At 40.7% G+C, this 16,386-nt stretch overlaps 1 long non-coding RNA gene across 1 annotated transcript in view; it reads right to left on the bottom strand.

Annotated features, from left to right (window-relative positions):
* Positions 1 to 16,386, bottom strand: part of LOC140693904 (uncharacterized) — a 53,973-nt gene that overhangs the window by 10,945 nt on the left and 26,642 nt on the right. Inside the window, exon 3 of the long non-coding RNA XR_012069608.1 lies at positions 2,331 to 2,428. This is a non-coding gene — a long non-coding RNA (uncharacterized lncRNA). The remainder of the gene's footprint in view (positions 1 to 2,330; positions 2,429 to 16,386) is intronic.

Genomic DNA, 16,386 nt, shown 5'->3' on the forward strand with positions numbered 1-16,386 from the left:
TGAATTGCTCAGTACCAGTTTAGGAAATATATCCTTCTTGATTGGTAAAAATAGCTCACGGATAACCAGATTCAACAAAATTTAGTGTTAAATAATTTACTTATTTCCTTCAGGAAATGCTTTTGAGTAATCTGAGTTAAGTATTTCCTCTATCTGACCCTATATCTTTTCACAGAGAAAAGTAGTATTATTTGCACATGACCTACTTTTACTCCTCTGGAAATATCTGACTGTGAGCTCAGGGTAAGTGTTGTCTACTGCACAGTAGGGAAAAAGAAGATTCATTTCACAGCGAAGATCAGAATCTTTTTTTTGAGGGGCGTGGTGAGCTGGGGGACAAGGGAAATGCCTTTGTTTCGAGACAGACCCCAGTAATCCATACTGAAGCTGAAAGTTGAAGCCATTATGAAGAAATGTGGGAGGACACACTGACACGCAAAGGTGTTCACTCTGCAAAAACAGAAAGAAAGAAAGAAAGAAAAAATAATTTAACTGCCCTATAAAGAGAATGGACAGAAACTTGGTAATAAGGGTAAGAGAAGGAAGGTTAGGGAAGGGAGGAGAAACAATGAAAGGGAACTTGGATGCGGTGGGCAGAAGAGCAGTTTTCTGGAATCTAAAATGAAGGATGATAAGAAAAAAAGTAAAGTTTAAAAAAAGTTACAAAGTTTAAAATAGTTTAAAAATTAAAAAAAGAAGTTAAAAAAATAAATTTTTTATAGTGGCATGGAAGATTTTAAAATGATGGAGGTTTTTTATTTCAAAATTCAAGTTGTTTGGGTTTCTCCCCCATGCTCCAAACAACAGTAAGATCTGCTTGTGTAAGTGGTTTTGGGGGACACCACAGAGAGGGGCGAGCTCTGCAGTTACGTTGGCCAGGAACAGAATGCTGGTGTGGAAGGCAAGACAGAAGAGAGATCAACAGTTTCATGAGAACAGAAACTCAAAGCCAGAAATTATCTTAAAAAGTTTAGTGTGGTAGGCAGAAAAATGTTCCGCCACAATATGTCTATGTCCTTATCCCCAGAACATAGGAAGAGGTCAGATTCCCTGGCAAAGGGGGCCTATGGTTGCAGATGTGGTTAAGGTTGCTAACCAGTCGACTCTAAGAGAGATCACCTGGATTATAGATGTGGGCCCAGTGTAATCACCAGGGTGGTTAAAGGAGGAAGAAGGAGGCAGAAGAGGGGAGAGGGGAGAGGAGATGTTATCACAGGATCAGTGTCAGAGGCACACAACCATGCTGACCTTGAGATAGAGAAAAGTGGTCACAGGCCAAGAGACGCAGGTGGCCTCTGGAAGCCTCAAAGTCAAAGATACAGGTTCCCCTGAGGCCTTCAGGAACAGCCGTGCCAACACTTTGACTTCAGCAGGCTTCTGCGTTCAAGAAAACTACAAGGTTATATTTGTGTTGTTTAGAGGAGACTTTTTCTTTTTTCTTCCTACTACCATGATATTTGGGGATACTAGTTAAAACAGCAACAGAAAGCGAATACAGTAAGCTCCTTGAAATGTTCAGAAATTGCAGATAACACTGGACTGTCCACTTTGATGTGGGATTGGGCTTATGTGAAAATCAAAAAGACAGTGTGACCTTTGCTAACATCTGCTTTTCTCATTTTTAGGAAGAGAACAGTAAGTCAAAACCTCTGTTGCTATTATTTTAGACAAGTGTCTCTTAAAACATTATGTAACCCTGTGCCTTAGGACCCCAAGGGATTCTCTGTTCTTAGAAGAACATGGATTCAGAGAGACAGGGTCTTACATCTGAGTCCCACAGTGGTCTCTTATTGGCAATGAGAGCTTGAGCAAATCAGTTACCCTCTTTAAGCCACAGGATCTTCATTTGCAAAAGGAAGATAAGAATAAGGATTGTTTGGGTGATTAAATTGTACACACACACACACGCACACATACATATATGTACAACATTTAATACAGTGACTAGCACATACTAGGCACTCAACAAATTCCTGTTATGGATTTTTAAATGCATATATAAAAGGAGGAGAAATTTGCAGGAAGTTGTGGGAAAACTTAGTTCATGGCCCCAGAAAGGGCCATCTCTCAATGGGCTCTGATCAATCAGTCCCCAGTGGTGGGCTAATAAGCAGAGACTATAGCACTTGAGGATTTATGTTAAACATAAAAAGGAAGGTATTTAAATATAATTATTAAACAGCAGGTACGTTTATACTGTTGGCTGGATCTTCTTATCTGGAGAACATTACTAAGCAGAGAGTCTCCCCAGTTTTAGAGTTGGGCACGCAGGAAAATGACGTGGGTCGGTGGGCCGTTCTCACCCCAAGATCACATGACTGAGTACTCACGGAAGTAACACCTCTTGTATGTTATTCCAGATGGACTGTCCTCCCATGATTATAGTCAGCTGTGCCATCAGTTCAAGGAGACAGCCACTTGGGTCACACTGGAATATTAGAAAGAAAATCTCATTTAAATTTTAGATAGCTCTAACATGAAATAAAGTCATTATTTTATGCCTAAAAGAATCTAAGGAACAAAGAGTAAAGACACTCTTCATTGGGCAACTAAGAGAAAACCTGAAACAGGTTAGACTGTCAGAACACAAAGCTGTATTCACACCTCTTCATTTCTGTATTTTTACAGGGAATACATCAGATCTCATGGACAAGTCACAAATCTGCCCTTAAAGAATGTGATGTAGAAACACGAGGAGTAGTAGTTGACAAAGTGGAACAAGAACACCTTCATGGCTGGGTTGTTCTCATAGTCAGTCTGGTCCTTGGGAGCTCTGCAGCTAGAATAAAGAAAAGGTAAGTCTGCAAAACTGTGAACGGCTTTGAGACCCTAATCAAAGCCACGGACACATGAGTTAACACCCTAAATATGTATATATATATATATACACAATTCACACTGTTTTCATATCAGCTGTTTTGAATTTCTTAACATATCCACTATGTTAATTCCAACTTTACACACTGTTGTAAGAGTTTCTCCCACTAAGAACGAAATATCCCACAAGGCAAAAAAAAAAAAAAGTCATCCGTTCCTTAAAATTTATAAGCACAACAGTATCCAATGGGCAAGAACTGTCCTCTGTCAGGTGTAATTTGAAAGAAAGCTACTTCTCAACACCCTGCTAAATAATATTCTCTTGTCTCCCTGAACAGCAGTAAGGTAGGACTATTGAAGGAGAAAAACAAAACACGGGGCAACTTGCTAGAAACATTTGGGGAACATAAAACGGTCATCCTCCTAGTTCAGAATTTGAATTGGTCTTAGTATTTTCAGAAGATGACCACTGAGCAGACCACTGGGAGAACCACCCAGCCACATGCAACGTGTGGGTAGCACTTAACTTAGGCCGCTAAGCCGCTGGGTGGGATACAAGCCAGAGAGAAGAAACATTTATTATAGAAGCCGCAGCTGATGAGAATGGAGCTACACTAACAGGAACAGCATGGGGGGAAGACACATAACAGTGTGATTAATTGTCCTCTCCGTAACGCGCAAGCAAATCTGCCTCTGGAACCACAACCCTCTTCCACTTATTTGCAATACAGAGACTATTTACTTTCAACAATAGGGTACATTATCTAATATAATTGAAATTATTATTAAACACTGACATATTTACACAGAGCTTGGACATTCTAAAGGGACCTTTGTCCCTTTTACTAATGCAAAAATGGAGCTAATTCACTTCTCATATAGGCTAGAGAAAATACGTTTACACTTGAAGTTAACTAAAGAGTGTAATGTACTGCAATTGAAGTGCCTAAAAGATAATCTCTGTTTTGACCTGGTTCTAAAACTTGTGTAGAAATTATCTCAGCTGCAGGAGGAGCTTACCAGAGTCAGTCATCATGACTGTCACTTTCTCATATATGGCTTTCAGGGTCATGAAGATGATAAAACTGATGAGGGAACCAGTGATGGGCGTGGCCCACCTGCACAGTCAGGTACTTTTGGATTGGGTCTGTTCCACTCAGGTTCTTGGGAAGTTTTGCAGGAAATACAATGAACACTGAAAGTCCGTAGACAATGATCCCAATAACTGAAGCAATGGTCAACAGGACCTGACAACCCAAAAACCCAGCAGCATGAGACTCACTAATGATCGTATTTTTACACAGAAAACTTGCCCCCAACCCAGCTTAAACAGAAAACATGCATGTGTTGTAAACTTCACATAAACGTGAGAAGTGATATAAATAGCACGTAAATGCCATAAGAGACGTGAATATCAGGCATGTTAAATTTTAGTGGAGGACGAATGAAAGATGTCAAAAAGAATGAGTGCATCCACTAATGTAACACGCTGGCAGCAGGAGCAGCTGTGTGTAGGGCATAGGGAATATATGGGAACTCCACTTTCTGTGAATTTTTCTGTAAACCTAAAACTGCACTAAAGAAGAAAGCCTATTAAGTATATTTTAATGGGTGAAAATGGGGCAACTGGTGGCATGTTCTTTTGGAGGGAAGTCTGTGATAGCAGAACAAATGAAAGTATCCCTTCTACATCTGTAGAATTACTTAGGTTATGAACTAGTTGTAACCCATGAAGGGGATATGCTTCCTTTCAAGGGGGAACCTATCACTGATTCAGGGTTCAGCAGGTGCTAGCTGTCGTCTTCATTCTGAATAGAACCAGTGAAGCTGTGGACATGCCCTGAGGGAAACAGTGGAAGTGACAGCAGGTCTCTGCTGATGAAAGCTTCACATGCTTTTCATACTCCTTGAGATCTTAAAATGGCAGGTATTCCTACTCCCTGCATTTGCACAAGATTCATGTCCCTGATCCACTGTAGTTCTGACTGTGTGGACCCAAGGGCAGCGGGGGTGTCTGAAGCATAATTTCACGTGGCTAATAGGGTTTCAGTTCCTCACTAGGCAGGTTTCTTCCTGGCCACTGAAGAATGCGCATTAAAGATCCCATTTTTAAACAGTTTTCCTTCCATGTACCTTCTTGGTCATAGTCCAGAAGCATGTACTCAGTGTCCCTGGCTGCTCCTGATGGCTGCCCCAGAGAGAAAGCTACAAAGAATGTGAATTTCAGGACTAAGTGAACCACATCATGTTATTTACAGCAGCGGGCGGCTGGCTTGCACCTGCAGGGGAGAGCAGAGGGAGTGCTTACAAGTCCCTCCTGGAGCCACACTCCTGCATCTGGATCCCAGCTCCCGATGCTAGCTGTGGGGCCTTGTGCAAATTTCTTAACCTCTTGTGGCTTCAATCTCCTCACCCATATAATGGGGGAATAACAATAGCAATTTATAGGACTATTATGATGAATCAATTATTTACTAATTGTGAATACAATTGGAACATTAACCGCAGGCATGTGAAAAACTCTACCTAAGTATTAGCTACGAATATGGTGACCAAAGTCTTAAAAAGGTGTTTTACTTAGTTTTTAAGCCATCAGATTGTAGAGAAAGCATTTTATTTTCTCCTCTACTCTCTTTCATCATCCTTTTCTTCAGTTAAATCTTCATGCTTGTGAAAGGAATAACTTTTTGGTGTGTGTGTGATTAAATGTGAAAATTAGTTAAGGCTGAGAAAAATGTATTATAGAAGGTATATTAAGCCTTCCTCTCTTGTACAGCACATATAGGCCATTTAAATACTATGCATTTTTAAAAGTCTACATAATAATTTTTTAATTATGTATTAAGTAAACATAATAGTTAAGAATCCTTAAATGCTTACTATTGCTTCAGCACACATCTATTTTTCAAAATCCTCACAATCACCCTGTGGGGAAGGTAATATTATATCTCTTTTACAGATGAGGAAATACAGCCACGTGGAGATGATGCAATTTGCCCCAAATCAAGCAACTATTCAGTGAAAGTACTGAAATACTCAAAGAACCGAAAGACACACTAACTGTATAGCACTGTCTCCTACATGGTCTGTAAAATCAATTCTAATTCATTTCAGAACTTTTACAAACTTGACACAATTCCATTTTTCTTCCAAGCACTTAATGGGTTCAATATTTCTTAAGAAACAGGAAAGCTTTCCGTTCTCCTTCCTCAAGTTTCTTCTTATTTATCATCTTTTCTGATCATAAATGTAACATTTGCTCATTAAAGAAAATTTGAAAGTACTCAGTAGTGGACAGAACTGCTGTCATGGATCTGTCCCCAGTCTTAGAAGAGGACCCAGAACTTGCTTTAGGATAAGTAACCTCTATTTTGTTTATAGTCCTATGATTTAACCTCGATTGACCCACTCTTTCTGAAGCACCAGAAGTAGATCTCAGTTGGTTTAAGACAAATAATACCCCTCATAGTATTGGCCTCTCACATGATTGGAGAATTGGCAAATAACCCAGGAAGAGCCACTATTATGTGAAGAGATACATACTGGTGCCCATGTGAACCATAAGCTTCCTCCATTAAGAGAGGAAGCTGCCAAAAGAGACCTGTCTTGGTTTGGATGGATGATCTGGGATGCTGCGTGCCTAGAAGCAACATGCTGAGACATCTTTGGACACAGAATGAAGACAGGACAAAAGCAGCCCTTGACATCATCTGGGCTAGAGTATCTCTCCTTGACTGAAGCCAGACCTCAGACCTGAGGTTTTCATTTACAGGAACCAATAAATCCCATGCATCCCCATTTTTTGGTTGTTGTTTAAACACACTGGAGATTGATTTTGTCACCTACAATCAAAAGACTCCAACTCTGAAAATGAATAAAAAATAAAATAAGAATAATGCTTTGACCTATAGACATAATTTCTTCAGAACGGTGCATTGTTTGTATATTACAAATCATTTTATATATTAATTTTATTCTCAAATCTATCATAAGCATAACACTTTGACATGTCATAAAATATTTTCATGGACACACTTTTTCATGGCTGCATACTATTCTACTTTGTGAAGAGTTGGAAGAATATTTTGGCTGAGATTTTATATATATATATACACATATAAAAGTATGTCTGTGACTTGCATTCATAATGACTTTTCCCTGCCATTTTGAAATAATTCCTGATTAAATTTTTTCAAAGCTGAATTAGTGGATTAAAACATATGAATATTTTTGACTCTTGATATCAACTGCCAGACTGCTTTCTAAGAAGGCTTGAGGAGTACACCAGAAATTAACACAGCATTGTAAATCAAACATACTTCACAAAAATTATCCAGTAACCTAGGCATGGGATTGGTGATCACTGACATTTCATCCTCATAAACAGAGCTGTGTCACTTGAGAGGTGGAAAACTATTTCATTTTGATGTGCACTGAGTGAATTACCATTGAAGTGTGACATCTATTTTTTCCTTTGTGAATGTGTGTTCATCTTCTCTGCCTTCTACGCTCCTGAGATATTTTGATGTTACATTTGAAGTGATCTGAACTCTCTATGTATTGAAGGAATTAGCCCCTTGTCGGATTTGTAAACAAATAACATCCTCTGGTGTTTTGTTTAAAATTAGGATGCTTCTGATGCATGGAAATCTTTGTATAATTTCCTCTGAAACTTACTGTTCATCTAGAGGTTGTATACTCATCCATATTTATTTCTAGTTCTTTTTCTATTTGTGTTACTTTTTAAATGTTTCTGGAATTTATCATAATATATGGTTCACTGTATGATTTCAATCTTTTCTTTTCCCCCCAAGTAGCTAACAAGTGTTCCATTCACTGAATAACCTTTATTTATCTCCCTGATTTGTAATGCCTTCCATCTCTTATAGTAAATTATTATTGATATCAGAGCCCATATCTGGACTTCCTGCCCTATTTTCTAATCTGGCTATTCTTGAACTAGTAAAACTCTCATTATCTTATTAATTATTATATTGCTAATATGATTTTATTCACAATAAACCCAAATGAATTTTATAACTTCTGATATTTTGGAGATATGAACTTTTAATCTAGAATCATGTGATTAAAGCATCTTTTATATCTTTCAGTAGTTTACTTTTATTTTTTGATAGTTCCTACTATCCTTTAGTTAGGCTATTCTTGGACATTTTACCTAGGTTGTTACACTTGGAAAATTTTAGAAATCTTAATGCCTCCATCTGGTCTCTTAATCAGACCCTGGAGAATCCTAAACCACTGATCTGATTTGAACAAATGAGGTGAAAAGAATTGGGGGAAGCACTGTGTGCAGAAGAGACTGTGGAACCTCCAGAGTGGCGCCCTGTATTGGCTCAGATGTTCTCTGGAAAAAGTTTTCTCTATGAGACTACATAGTTCCCAACTTGACTTTCAGTTTTCTCAGCAATTCACATTAGATTTTAAAAGTCTGTGGCAGGTTCTTACCCAGAAAAAGAGCATTTGCACAAAGGGTTATATGTATACACTTTCCCCAGGTGGTAAATGGAACACGCTCTTCTTCCTTATTAAAAAAACAAGTTTAGTCAATCAAGGGATTACACCAATGAAATGCTATTTCTCCTAACTGGTCACTAAATCCTAAACATAAAAAAAATAATAATTTTCAGACATTGCCTCCTTGTTTGTAAATGCATGGGTTTTTTTCCTGTTTTTTTTTTCTTTTCTTTTCTGTTAACCGATGTCAATCACACAACAAAATATGTACAGTGTTCGTTTTAATACTATTTTTTGAAAATGCACATGTGAACAGTAAACTGTTTCCCTGCCATGGTCTGAGCACTTGACAAGGCCAAGATTTAAAGCTCTATTCCTTAGCTTGCCTTTGATTTCAGAAGTGAAGGTAGTGACAGCTTAGAGTCTGTGCAGGACAGAAAGAGTCACAGGTGTCTGCAGCTAACTGGTCTCCATTGTGTGTTTCTTGGTTGAGCTTTATGTGTTAATTAGCTACAACTATGAAGTTTAAGAGTTTCCATTTTAGAGTTTATATTTAGAATTTTTTAAGAGATGAAATCAGTTAGACTCAAGATTTAACTGGATTATAAAACCAGATATAGTATAATAATAGCTGTAACTAAGTACATGGTCCTTCCTCTGTGCCAGGAAGCCTTCCAAGTAGATTCTGTACATTACTTCGACCCGTCCTTACCACTGTCATGGAGAAGCAACTCTCTTATTCTTATTTTATAGGAAACTATGGCACAGAGAAGTTAAGTTGTCCAAGATCACTCAGGAAGCAAGCTGCTGTGTTCAAATATGAATTTAGGCAAATTCATTCCCAAGATCTCACTACCACAACGCTGGCCTCTCTAAACAATGGAGCATGCTTTCGCAAGTAAAGTAAAATTCTTCAAAAAAAAAAACTAAAAACAAAAGGCAATTTTTTAAATAAGGAAGAACGATAAAGTTAAATGAGTCTTCATCTTCAATTTTTCAACAAGCATGTTCCAATGAAAATTTAAACTAATTAGCTGGCAATTTTAAATTTAAACTTGGCAGTTTAAATGACCAAAAACTTTTCTTCAGTATTTTTTGTATGCTGCCAATATGATAAGTTTTTGTTTTTCAGGACTCAAAAGCATTATGAACATCTAATTTTGTCTAAGATTCAGCTTTCATCTCTGAATGTACAGTCTTTCACCAACATATGCTTTTACCCCCATCTTCAGTTGTAAACAATGGGAGCTATTCATAATGGGGATTATTAGAAGCTTATTACATTGTAAAAGATAAATGTCACTTTCTATTGGTAGCTGAATGTCATTTTTTTCCATTTATAAAAGAGGATTTTGACCTGCTCTCTCCATATCTTTTCAGTGCCAACATTCTGTAGATCTGTGATTCATTTATTAAATCTATATTTGGAGACATTTTCAGATGCTCCTAATAAAAGCATTTTTTCCAAGTGTTATTCATGCTCATAACCTTCTGTCCTGCTCCTGCTGACTGCAAGAACAAACAGCTCTAAATTATCTCAGCTGATGGAAAGAAGCAATAATACAAATGACTCAAAAATCATCTTTTCATAGCTCTAGAATGTTGATACAAAGATATACAGTTTTATTTTTTTAATTTTGCAGCAGGAGTGGCAGCAATAAATTTACATTTCCAATTATGTAAAATGCCATGCTCAAACACTGCTCAAACACTGATGGCACCTCAACAAATGTTTCCCTGCTTCTTCTACCCTTTCTCTGACTTTAGGATGAGAGTCATGCTTCTTTGTGCACATCCCAACAGGAAGGGGGAGCAGTGACCGGGACTTAGTTCAAGACAAAGGGGCACTTAGTCTACGATGAAAACAAGGCCACATGTGAAAAAATGGGAGTCAACTATAAAAACCAATTTGTCTTTCCTTCTACATCTATGTTATTGCAGCTAATTTATATTTTGCATTTTTTTATTGGTGTTATGAAAGGATGCAAATCAATGCCTCTTATACACTTATACCAGTCTTTTTCTTTTCCCCCTTTTTACTGTTATTATGAAGGAAGGGCCTCACTTCTCTTCTGTGTCCACCATTCCAGGCAGTGCTCCTTCACCTTGGCTACACATTAGAATAACCAGAGGAGCTTTAAACACTTCCCTATGCCAGAATGCACCCCAGGCCACTAAGTACCATCAGAGTTTGCAGTGGTGGAATCCAGGCACCAACATTTTTTAAGATCCCCTGGTGATTCCAACATGCAGCCAAGGCTGACAAGTCCAGAAGTAAACAGACTAAAGTGCATCTAAACATCACCCGCTTTTCCTGGGTAATCTCATCTATCTCCACGTGGGGACACCGCGCCTCCTATTCTGGTCGGACTTGTTCTTCCTGCTCAACCGTGTCCCATTTGTACTCAAGTTCTGCCTGGCGCTGCTTTCAGAACTCCAAAAGTAAGGTGACTAACAGAGAGAGAGAACAGCAGAATGTGGATCTTCAGTGATGACTGATGCTTCAGAAATCTGTACTTAATATTTATTACACTTAACACTTTGGTAAATGGTTAATAAAATCACATTATATTTATAGGCGATACTAAAAAAAATGAGTTAATACCTTTTGTTTAAGAAAAAAGAAAATGTAGATAATTTATTGAACTTTTGGGAACAGACTAGCTCTCTAGCTCAGGGGAAAGGTATTAACGTGATGGTCAGAGGCAGGTGACTGTGTCTGATGCTAAAGTACCTGCTACCAGCACATTATGCCCACTAAAAACACAAATATCGGGAGGAAGGGTGGGTATAGCTCAGTGGTAGAGCACGTGCTAAGCATGTACAAGGTCCTGGGTTCAAGCCCCATTACCTCCATTAAAAAAAAGTTAAAAAAAGCACAAGTAACTGTCACAATTTTAAAGTACTGCACTGTCCACCCTCCAAGCCTTCTCCTCACATTCCTCTGTCTCTTCTGTCCAAAGGACCTGAGGGTGGGGAAGGGGATGAGAATGCTTTAGTAGCCCCTGCATTTCTATTTTCCACCACCACAGTCACACAAACTTAAAATAATATTCTTAAATATGGAAAACTGCCATTTTCCTCAATCATCGGTAAAGTAATTTTTAGAAATCGTCATTCTGTTTTAAGACTCATAACTTTAAATAGCAGACAAAAACAACATGAAATGTTAATTGAAAATGTGGCTTCAGGGTAAATTCCCTAAGCCCTTCTTCCCACCAGACTGTTACCACTAAGCCCCAACTCTAGAGAAATTGCAGAATAACCACTGTTCCCTCCACCATTGTATCTGAGTCTCTACAATGCTCTGAGAATAAAGAGGAAAAAGACACAGTCCCTGCTTCCGGGAGCTCCTAGGTGCACAGGACTCATAGTGAAGTGATGGCTGAGGAGGCGTGTTAAGAGGGCTTGGTTAACAGTCAGCAGAGGGTGCTCAGGGCAGAGAGCCGGAACTGTAGCCAAGGCTCTCCCAGAGAAGGGAACCACTGTGCTGAGTTCTGAGATGCCCTAGAAGTGATCAGGTGAAGGTATAATGTTAAGGCCATTTCTCCCTGGGGAGCTGCGTATGCAAAGGAGGGAGACCAAACAAAGCCAGGTCCCTTCCAGGAACTGTAAATAGTCTAGAAGCGAGCACAGGGTGTGGGAGGCAGATGAGGCAACCAGGTGGAGAGATCACAGGGGCACATCACAAAGGGCTCTGTGTGCCTCCAAGGTAGAGGAGACATGCAAAGTGATCTAGAAAGAGACAAGATAGAGGCAGGGAGGACTATTGACAGGTTCATGTGAAGGCCTGCTGAGGCTCTGCCAGGAGGAGAGAGAAGAAAACATTTCAGCAGGTGGACGGATTGGCCACAGGTGTGATGGAAGGGCAGGAAGAGGTCAAAGATGCCGGCCAGCTTTCTGGCTTTGGCAGTGTCTAAATAATAGTGCCATTCTGTGAAATAAGAAGGGCAAGAACCTCCTAGAGGAAAACATAGGCAAAACATTATCTGACATACATTGCAAAAATTTTCTCCTAGAAGAAATAAAAGCAAGAATAAACAAATGGGACCTAATGAAACTTACAAGCTTCTGCAGAGCAAAGGAAACCAGAAATAAAACAAGAAGAAAACCTACGGAATGGGAGAAAATTTTTGCAAGTGAAACCAACAAAGGCTTGATCTCCAAAATATATAAGCAGCTCATATGACTCAATAAGTAAAAAATAAACAACCCAATCCAAAAATGGGCAGAAGACCTAAACAAGCAACTCTCCAAGGAAGACATACAAATGATCAAAAAATGTTCAATATCACTAATTATCAGAGAAATGCAAATCAAAACTACAATGAGGTATCACCTCACACCAGTCAGAATGGCCGTCATTCAAAAATCCACAAATGACAAATGCTGGAGAGGCTGTGGAGAAAGGGGAACCCTCCTACACTGCTGGTGGGAATGCAGTTTTGTGCAGCCACTATGGAAAACAATGTGGAGATTCCTCAAAAGACTAGGAATAGACTTACATATGACCCAGGAATCCCACTTCTGGGCTTGTACCCAGAAGGAAATCTACTTCAGGATGACACCTGCACCCAAATGTTCATAGCAGCACTATTTACAATAGCCAAAACATGGAAACAGCCTAAATGTCCATCAACAGGTGACTGGATAAAGAAGATGTGGTATATTTATACAATGGAATACTACTCAGCCATAAAAACCGACAACATAATGCCATTTGCAGCAACATGGATGCTCCTGGAGAATGTCATTTTAAGTGAAGTAAGCCAAAAAGAGAAAGAAAATTACCATATGAGATCGCTCATATGTGGAATCTAAAAAACAAAAACAAACAAACAAAAACAAAGCATAAATACAGGACAGAAATAGACCCATGGACAGAGAATACAGACTTGTGGTTACCAGGGGGGTAGAGGGTGGGAAGGGATAGACTGGGATTTCAAAATTGTAGAATAGATAAACAAGATTACACTGTATAGCACAGGGAAATATACACAAAATATTATGATAAATCACAGAGAAAAAAATGTGACAATGAGTGTGTATATGTCCATGAATGACTGAAAAATTGTGCTGAACACTGGAATTTGACACAACACTGTAAAATGATTATAAATCAATAAAAAATGTTAAACAAAAAAAGAAGGGCAGGAAGAGGGGCAAGTCATGAGAGCAGACAACTGATTCAGTTCTGGCTGGGTGCCTGTGGGCTCCAGGAGAGATGTGCAGTAGGCAAATAAGAGTCTAGAAATCGGGAGAAATTCTAGGCCGAGCCAAGTAGTTTTCCTGTTTCAAGAGGCTAACGGGTGTGAGTGGACAAGCTCACAAGAGGTGTAAAGGGATAGCTCTCACCCTCCTGCATATGGGAAGCATCTGTGAGCCTTTAAAATATAGTGCACCACAGCCTGGAGTGGGGCCTTTGTACTGTTTATTATTTTTTAAATACTTCTTTTCTTTTTGTGGGGAGTATTGAGCATTATTTATTTTAATGGAGGTACTGGGAATTGAACCCAGGACCTCTTGCATGCTAAGCACATGCTCTAACACTGAGCCGTACCCTCCCCACCTTTTTTTGTTTTTAGACATTAGCTCTACCGAGCAGTCAGGGTTGAGAATCATCCTGCAGAGAGCAGAGAGTCTTGGGGGTAGAGAACAAGGAGAAGCTGCCTAGAGCCCTGCAGACCCCACCAGGGGCAAGCGGAGACGCAGGGGGCCTCGGACGGGCAGTGAGGAATGTGAACTCAACACTCCCCAATGGTGAAGACGACAAACATGTTTCAAGCACCCACTTCCCAGCAGTGTTTGTTCTGACGTTACTAGTTTTCCAGTAATACTGAGTGAGAATAGAAATAATCTGGACACAGGGATCAAATTCAAATGCTGATTATGACCATTATTAGCTGCGTGATTACTGATTAAAAGTTACTCGTCTGCCACGTGTAAAACGGGGGACCTAGCACCGTGCTCGTGGGCTGCTGTGAGCGTAATGAAATGACATCTATAAAGGCGCTCCTGACTCTCAGAGGTAATTGCTACTTTTGTCCCCAATTGGGACACCAAGAAACAGAGGCACAGAAAGCTTCAAACATTTGCCCAAGATGAGGGTTGGGATCAGGAATCAAGCCAATGACTTCTTGGATCCAGAGCCCAGGATCTTCTTACGAACAACACGGCACTGCCCAGGCTTCCTGCTCCAAAACTCGTCTCCCTTTGGCTCAGTTCCATGGTGCCTGTGCTGCACAGATGTCCTCACTGCCTGCCTGCCCTCCCGGTGTCTGACCCCGGCACTCCTCCCTCTGTCCCACACAGCGCTTCCTTGGGCACACCATCGCTCATGAGGTCATTGCTGTGGCTACTCGGATGTTTACAAGGAAACGCAGGTGGCAGCCCAGCTTTTTGCTATAGATGCTGCTGTCAGTGGAGGCAAAGAGCTCACAGTTGGTGAGAGAGACCTCTTGTGGTCTCCTCCTTGGCTGGAGAGCTGCATGAAATCCAGTTTCCCTTTGCAAATTAGACATCCAGTATGAGAGATATGTAAGGACATCTGGCCTCTCAACATAGAAATTATGCCCCCGCAGTCGTTCTTAACATTGTAATCTCCTGGCTCCAGCAGGGAGCAGAGGCCATGGCCTGTTGTCCACCAAATTTTGTTTCCTTGCACAACAGCTACAATGGGGTGAGTTAACACCAGACCAGAAAATCTACAAAGCCCTCGTGTACTATTTTCTGACACTTGCTGGTCACCCAAATACCCCAGATCCTCCAAGTAAACAACTAGTAAGAGGAACTGAGCTGGCTCATCTGTCAGACCCCTGATGGCAGGACTGATTTGGCCTCTCCTGCTCTCGGGATGATCCGTTCTCCTTCTGTGTGCCCTTCCCCGAGTAAAAGGGACTGTTCTTTGTTTATGGGCTAGGGAGTATTTGTGGCTGTCTGACCAGAACCTTCAGAAGTAGAGCTCTTGGTGAGAGTGGAAGCATGGCACCCACGTCTCATGAGCTCAGCTACCCAACAGCCTCATCTAGCCAAGACTGTGGCCAACACCAGGGGTCCATGCTGTTGAGTGTTGGGTCTGGAGAGCAATGCCTTCGCCACTGAGAAGCTGCCCCAACACTTTTGACCTTGTCCCCATCGAGGGGGAGGTGACACATCCACGGGATGAAAGCCACGAGGACACTAGGTGACTGTGGACCAAGCTGTGACTGGCCGGTCCTGCCCCCCCATGTGACCCATGTTAGCCTCAAGTGCAGAAAATCCCCAAAGAGACCCCTGCTTGAATGAATGGGTCACCTATAAGCCAACTGTCCTCGGGCCGCCTAAGAAGCAACACAGTATACACAGTGAGCCACCCACTCACTGAAGTCCCCAAGGCTCACAGCTCACTAATGTGACACCTGGTACCCCCAGCAAACAGAAGACCCTTACTTTATAATTGACTTGAGAATTCTACTGCCAACACTGCCTTCCACCTTCCACTTATGAAGTTCTTTCCACTCTGTCCCCTGCTCTGCAATTGTGAAATCAGTCCTGAGCTCCTCCATGAGACAGGAGGGAAGGGGGACAGGCACAGCCATTAAAAGGATGGCACAGCCATTAGCACTGAGACGGTGGAAAAGTCAACTCCCAGTAGATCTTGAGCTTCAATACACACTCACTGAAATACAGTAGGATGCTAAATGGCACTCCCACAGGTGCCAGGACAGGTTCAAGGCTGACCATGAAAGGTCAAAGGGTGAGTGGTGGCCCAATTCCTGGGAATCCCAACACCTTCCCCAAAGCTGTTGGAATAATCCTCACACTTATTAGCATATGAAAATCCTGAGTGCCTAAAAACTAACAACCACACCTCGTGGCTGCTCTCTCTGCTGAGGGAGACATCCCACACTATGTCAGAGGAGTGTGTATCTATTTTTACTTTAAACTGGAGCACACAACCCCCACGCCTCATGGCCTTTCTCTTGCCTTCTGAAACAGCCCACTCTGTCTGTGGAGTATATATCTATCTGAATAAATCTACATTTACTGAACTGTGGCTCTCTCTTGGATTCATTCCTGTGCAAACCAAGGACCCACATTTCACGAGGTGCATCT

The sequence above is a fragment of the Vicugna pacos genome, unplaced genomic scaffold (assembly GCF_048564905.1).
Source record: "Vicugna pacos unplaced genomic scaffold, VicPac4 scaffold_20, whole genome shotgun sequence".
Classification (NCBI taxonomy): Eukaryota; Metazoa; Chordata; class Mammalia; order Artiodactyla; family Camelidae; genus Vicugna; species Vicugna pacos.